Source organism: Gekko japonicus, unplaced genomic scaffold, assembly GCF_001447785.1.
Source record: "Gekko japonicus isolate JY-2015 unplaced genomic scaffold, Gekko_japonicus_V1.1 scaffold4554, whole genome shotgun sequence".
NCBI lineage: Eukaryota > Metazoa > Chordata > Lepidosauria > Squamata > Gekkonidae > Gekko > Gekko japonicus.
In genome coordinates, this window is record NW_015167681.1 from 58,607 (window position 1) to 65,482 (window position 6,876).

The window sequence follows — 6,876 nt, forward strand, 5'->3', positions numbered from 1 at the left end:
AACTGGAAAAAGATGGCCCTCCAACGTGCTTCTCCTCCAAGGCGAACAAAGACGGGAAGAGGGCTCATAAAATGCAAAGTTACTAACACTTCGCTCCCAATCAAACTCTTAGAACAGGGATGCTTTCGCGGGATAACAGACTTGAGCTAACACTGGCTAACACAAAGACAGGTGATTTCCTGTAACAACAGAACAGACATTTAACCCCATGCATACACATTGAGTGTTTTCAACATGCAAATACCCAACACTTCTCAGGGGAAGGCCTCGGCCTCTCTGCCCTGTTGCTGGCCCTCCAGAGGAACTGGTGGGCCCCTGTGTGGGACAGGATGCTGGGCCAGATGGACCCTCCCTGGCCTGATCCAGCAGGGCTCTTCTGAGGTTCTTCTCAGGGGAAGGCCTCAGCCTCTCTGCCCTGTTGCTGGCCCTCCAGAGGAACTGGTGGGCCCCTGTGTGAGACAGGATGCTGGACTAGATGGACCCTCACTGGTCTGACCCAGCAGGGCTCTTCTGAGGTTCTTCTTAGGGGAAGGCCTCAGCCTCTGTGGCCTGTTTGTGTGGCCCTCCAGAGGAACTGGTGGGCCACTGTGTGAGACGGGAGGCTGGACGAGATGGACTCTCATTGGTCTGACCCAGCAGGGTTCTTCTGAGGTTCTTCTTAGGGGAAGGCCTCAGCCTCTGTGGCCTGTTTGTGTGGCCCTCCAGAGGAACTGGTGGGCCACTGTGTGAGACGGGAGGCTGGACTAGATGGACCCTCATTGGTCTGACCCAGCAGGGTTCTTCTGAGGTTCTTCTTAGGGGAAGGCCTCAGCCTCTGTGGTCTGTTTGTGTGGCCCTCCAGAGGAACTGGTGGGCCACTGTGTGAGACGGGAGGCTGGGCTAGGTAAAATATGATCCAGCATGGCTCTTCTTAACGTTCCTTGAGGGAATTTAAGGATTTGTCCCTGACCTGGGACTTGACCATAAGTGTTTAGCGAAGCAAATAATGGATACCGCAGTGTGCAGTTTCAAGAAAGATGGGAAATAGGATAGGAACTCAGCCAGAGGCACGCAGAAATGTATATAGAGTGTGAAAGCGATACCATGCATACGTACAGGTTTTCCTGAGGAGACAAATTAATGTGGAAAATATTTTTGTTCTCCCTGAAGCATGAAATCCACTGAGATATGAAAGTACCTTTAGCGGTTGTAGATTTTCCAGATTGTCTGGCTATGGTCTTGGCATTGTAGGACCTGACGTTTTGCCAGCAGCTGTGACTGGCATCCTCAGAGGGATAATACAGAAAGATGGAGTACTCTCTGTGTCAAGGTGAGAAGAAAACTGGTAGGCAGGTAATTTACATCTACTCAGGAAGGTGGGGTAGGGCTGAGTCAAAGCCTTCGACAACATATGAAAGTAACCGTTTGTAATAAAAATTAGAAGAAGTTACTGGAAGAAGTGCCCAGTGACTCAACAGCGCTGTAGCGGAGTCCACTCGCGTGAGTCCACGAAGGTGGTCTTGAGCTTGCAGGATGTCAAAACTACACAGCTTTGGAGGAGGGGAGGAGATTGGATTTATGCCCCGCCCTTCACTACCCAAAGGTGTCTCAGAGTGGTTTACAGTCTCGTTTCCCTTCCCCTCCCCACAACAGACACCCTGGGAGGTGGGTGGGGCTGAGAGAGCTCTGACAGAAACTGCTCTTTTTCAAGGACAGCTCTTATCAGAACTACAGCTTGTCCAAGGTCATCCAGCCAGGTGCAAGTGGAGGAGTGGGGAATCAAACCCGGTTCTCCCAGAATAGAGTCCGCGCACTTAACCACGACACCAAACTGGCGCAGTGACCCACCAGTGCTGTAGCGGAGTCCACTCTGTGGGCCCCTAAGGGTGGTCTGAGCTTGCAGGATGTCGAAACGACACAGCTTTTAAGTAAATGAAAGCATTTGGGATTGCTTTCCTTACTTTATTTGGATCATCTTAAATTAATGTATGGGTTGTTAACCTCAGTATTCAGGTTAAATTGCCGTGTTGGCACTTTGCGATAAATAAGTGGGTTTTGGGTTGCAGTTTGGGCACTTCGTCTTGAAAAGGTTTGCTATCACTGACGTATAGGATGCACGACGGGGGAGAGCGGAGGAAGGAAAGGCCACGGGGAGGATGGGGCGACTGGCCGGGCTGGGGAGACGCGGGGAACTCTGCGTGCGCGAAGTGTGAGCGGTGCACTGGACGCCACCGGCTCTGTGGCTTTAAAGTGAGCCTTCTGGGGGGAGAGAAAGAGGCAGCAGATGCGCCTCAGGAGTTCACCTCGGGATTCTTCAGCTGGGCCATTGATGAACCGGTCAGACCCTCGGCCCACCGCAGCTGCTCCCAGTCCACCACCCGAGACCACCACCCACCCACCAGGGCGGCGACAGGGGCTGCTGCTCCTCCCGCTCCCGGGAGGCAGGGGGGCTTTTGGTGGGGGACGCCGGGTGCAGTTTGGCGACCCTAAGGGCCGGTCCGCTCTAGGAGAACGCCTAGTTTGCCTAGTTCGCGAGCCGGCCCTGCTCACAGACCATCTCCGTAGGCAGCTGGATCGAGGCGAGTCAGCGCTAGTGCTATTATTAAATCTGACAGCAGCGTTTGACGCTGCTGACCGCGATCTTTTGACACACTGCCTCACCAACATAGGAGTACATGGGACAGTTTTGAAATGCCTGACCTCATTCCTCCAGGATTGGGGGCCAAGGATGGCGCTTGGGGGGATGGCTTTCCTGTGACACCTGCTAGACTGGGGGGGTCCCTCAAGGGTCCTTTTCCCATTGTCCTTTAATATCGATATGCGCCCCCTTGGCCAGCTGGGCACAGAGTTTTGGGCTGGGCTGTCATCAATATGCTGAGGACACCCAGAGGTCCTGGCTAAGAGAGCCAGTTTGGTGTAGTGGTTGTGTGTGGACTCTAATCTGGGAGAACCGGGTTTGATTCCCCACTCCTCCACTTGCACCTGGCTGGATGACCTGAAAAAGAGCAGTTTCTGTCAAGAGCTCTCTCAGCCCCACCTACCTCACGGGGTGTCTGTTGTGGGGAGGGGAAGGGAAAGGCGTTTGTAAGCCGCTCTGAGAAGGGCGGGGTATAAATCCAATCTCTTCCCTTCTTCTTCTTCTTCTTGTTGATAAGATGGCGGTCCTATGGCTGTGGGTCGAAGAGAGGGAAGTGTGTGTGGTCAGCTCTGAAATAGCTGGGTTTGTAATGTAGCAAAATGAGCTGAAATATGGTTGACAGACCGCAAGGAGCACTGTTCTTCTCACACACCAGGCCAATTCTCACTGTGGTGGTTGTGTATTTCCATTCTTTTTTGTTTCCCTTTTGACACGCTGCTGTCTGTCTCTCTCTGTCCCCTCAGGAAGGAGCCTCCCTTCATAGTCAAGTGCATAAAAGTATGCTTTCACAGTTAGAGATGACCCAAGAGAAGGAGATGGAAGCGCAGGGCCCAGAAGGACCTGGAACTGGGAAGAGAGCAAGGAAAAGCCCCCATCCCATCCAAGCCGGGAGTGGTGTTGAATTCTGGGAAAGAGCTGAGCCAGAGGTCCTGGCTAAGGACACCACGACCTCAGATGTACGTAGCCGATGCTTCCGACTGTTCCGCTACCATGAGGCTGCTGGGCCCCGAGAGGTTTGCAGCCAGCTCCACGGACTTTGCAGCCACTGGCTGGAGCCGGAGAGGCACACCAAGAAGCAGATCCTGGACCTGGTAATCCTGGAGCAGTTCCTGACTCTCCTGCCCCAGGAAATGCAGTGCTGGGTTAGAGGATGTGGGCCAGAGACCAGTTCCCAGGCAGTGGCCCTGGCCGAAGGTTTCCTCCTGAGTCAGGCAGAGGAGGAGAGGCAGGCAGAGCAGGTGAGGGGATTCCCTCCAGGTGTGTCCAATTCAAGCAACAACGTCGGGCCTTATCCTAAAGTTTCCCTGCCAGACACCTGTCCAAGTTAGTTGTTGTAGATTTTCCAGGCTGTATGGCTGTGGTCTTGGCATTGTAGTACCTGACGTTTCGCCAGCAGCTGTGACTGGCATCCTCAGAGGTAAAACACAGAAAGATGGAGTACTCTCTGTGTCAATGTGAGAAGAAAACTGGTAGGCAGGTAATTTATATCTACTCAGGAAGGTGTAGCAGGAGCTCCTTTGCATATTAGGCCACACACCCCTAGTGTAGCCAATCCTCCAAGAGCTTACAGAGCTCTTCTTACTGGGGCTACTGTAAGCTCTTGGAGGATTGGCTACATCAGGGGTGTGTGGCCTAATATGCAAAGGAGCTCCTGCTACAAAAAGAGCCCGGAGTTACCCCAGGCTGTGAAATGTAATGGAGGAGCTTTCCTGAGGAGGTTCTTTTGCATAGGGATTGGCTGTTGAAATTCTGCTCTTATCTGTAGTGCAATTGTAAGATGTAGAGCATTTTGTGTTTTTCAGGACAGGAAACCACGCCCTATTTATTTTTAAACTCTCTTCTTTCCTGTTGAAATTGAGTTTATGTTTATGAATTTCAGTGGCTTCCCTGTGTAATCTGACATGGTAATTGGATGTGTTGTCCAGCCTTTCAGTGTTTTGGAATAAGATACTGTATCCTATTTGAGTTAGGCTATGTTCACCCACTGCTGATTTTTCAGGTTGGCCAAGTCTGCAGTGTCTTTCATGTTCTTTTATTCTTGTCTGAATGCTACGCTGTGTGGTCCGAATGTAAACCTGACCACCACTGCAGGATATGCAGTACACACCTGCAGAAGTGACACCGCAACTCTTTTGTCTTTTGCCCATCGTAGCATCTCTTGTATTTTTCTGGTGGGTCTGAATACGCTTTGTAGGCTGTGTTTTTTCATAAGTTTTCCGATCTGATCAGTGATTCCTTTGATATCTGGCAAAAACCTGTGGGAGACTGTTTTTCCTCCGCATCTGAGTGGGGCAGGATCCATTCCTTGGTCTCTTACCCCTCTCCCTCGTTGCTGTTTCAGATGGAAGCTACATTCCCTGAGGCAGACAGAGCTTCCTTGGAACAAGGGCAGAGGATGCAGGCCATGGAGCGTGCCCAAGATGCCTTCTCCTTTGGTAAGGACCTGTTGTGCCTTGATGCAGTTGGGGCACCCCGTGAATGTGATGGGTAAAGCATTCAGGTCAGGAAAAAATTAAATATTTGTACACACAACAAAGAGTTAATTTGCAGCCCTCAATGTCAACGAACCGTGATTCCTCTAGAATAATAGAATCATAGAATGTTAGAGTTCGAAGGAACCTTGCAGGTCATCTAGTCAAACCCCCTGCACTCTGCAGGAGCACAGCCGAACGATAGCCCTACTCAGGGGTCATTTCCTGCAGGAGCGCACAGGAGTAGAGCTCCGGCAGTAAAGAGCCCAGGGGGCGGGCACATGCAACAATCCCCACCCCCTGCTCCCAGCAGCCCTCAGTCAGAGCAAGAAGCAGCCAGGTAAGTTGCAGAACCCCCCACCTGGTCCAAAACAGTCCAGTGGCACCTTTAAGATCAGGTTTTATTCAGGTAGAAGCTCTCCCTCCTCTGTGAGGGCAGATCTGCATGTCCCCCCCCCCAATAGCTAGCAATCCAAAACAGTCCAGTGGAGCCTGAGTGGTGGGTGTTGCCTTCTGACACACGTCCGGTGATGTCAGGGGGTATGGCATATACAAATAAGTTATGCTAATGAGTTATGCTAATGAGCTCCTGCACCTCTTTTTCTACGAAATGACCCCTGGCCCTACTTACCTAAATACCTACAACATCTAAAAGGAGTTTAGAGCCAGTTTGGTGTAGTGGTTAAGTGCACGGACTATAATCTGGGAGAACCGGGTTTGATTCCCCACTCCTCCACTTGCACCTGGCTGGATGACCTTGGGCAAGCAGTAGTTCTGATAAGAGCTGTTCTTGAAAAAGAGCAGTTTCTGTCAAGAGCTCTCTCCCTCACAGGGGGTGCCTGTTGTGGGGAGGGGAGAGGAAGGGAAAGGAGTTTGTAAGCCGCTCTGAGACTCCTTTGGGTAGTGAAGGGCGGGGTATAAATCCAATCTCTTCTTCTTCTGGAAAGTAATCCTTCCCAATTATTAAAATATTGGTATCTCACCTTTTGTCCATAAAAGGAATTCAAGGTGCTAGGCAGGGGGAGGAAGGTAGGCCAACTTTGGCAGAGCTATTCAGCCTGGTGAATAAAGGGAGCCTCCAGCTTCTGGGGCAGCAGAGCTCTTAAAACTAGTTTCTAGGGTCCACAAGTATTGGGAAAATTTTGCTTCTCTGCCTGTGCTTCAAGGGGCCTCTGGCAGGCCACTGTCGGAAATAAGGATGCTGGGGAAGGGATGGCAGGCTGTGGCCGGGCACCCCCAGAAACTTTGGGGAGGGGCTTGGGACAGATGTGGTGTCATGTTGATGTTGCGTCTGGCTGAAAACCTGGCTGTGAAGTTAGCATGCCAAGAGCCACTCTGAAAACTCATTTATACAACCCTTGAGTCTCCTGAAGCTCTGAAGTCACCTCTGGGCCGAAGGTGACGCTGATTTCCACCCCCCCTCTTTCCCGCCCTCCAGGCCAGACACAGATTTCACAGAGGTCTTAAATACATTGGCAGCAGTGTTCCCTCTAAGCTAAGTTAGTGTGAGCCAGCTCATGGTTTTTTTAGCCTCCAGCTCACACATTGTTGTCGCCGCTCAGGAAGGAGGGCTCCTGGAGCAGACTAATTTATGCAGCAGCCAAGCCCCTCGCTCGCAACTCTAATGCCGGTCGCTCACAAAGTACAGGTTTTGCTCACAAGACTCCACGGCTTAGAGGGAGCATTGATTGGCAGCATTTATACCCTTTTTCTCAAAACAAGGACTGTGGTGGCTCAAGTGGTTAAAATGCTGCACTGCAGTCCGGAAGGTCGGTGGTTCAGCCGTTC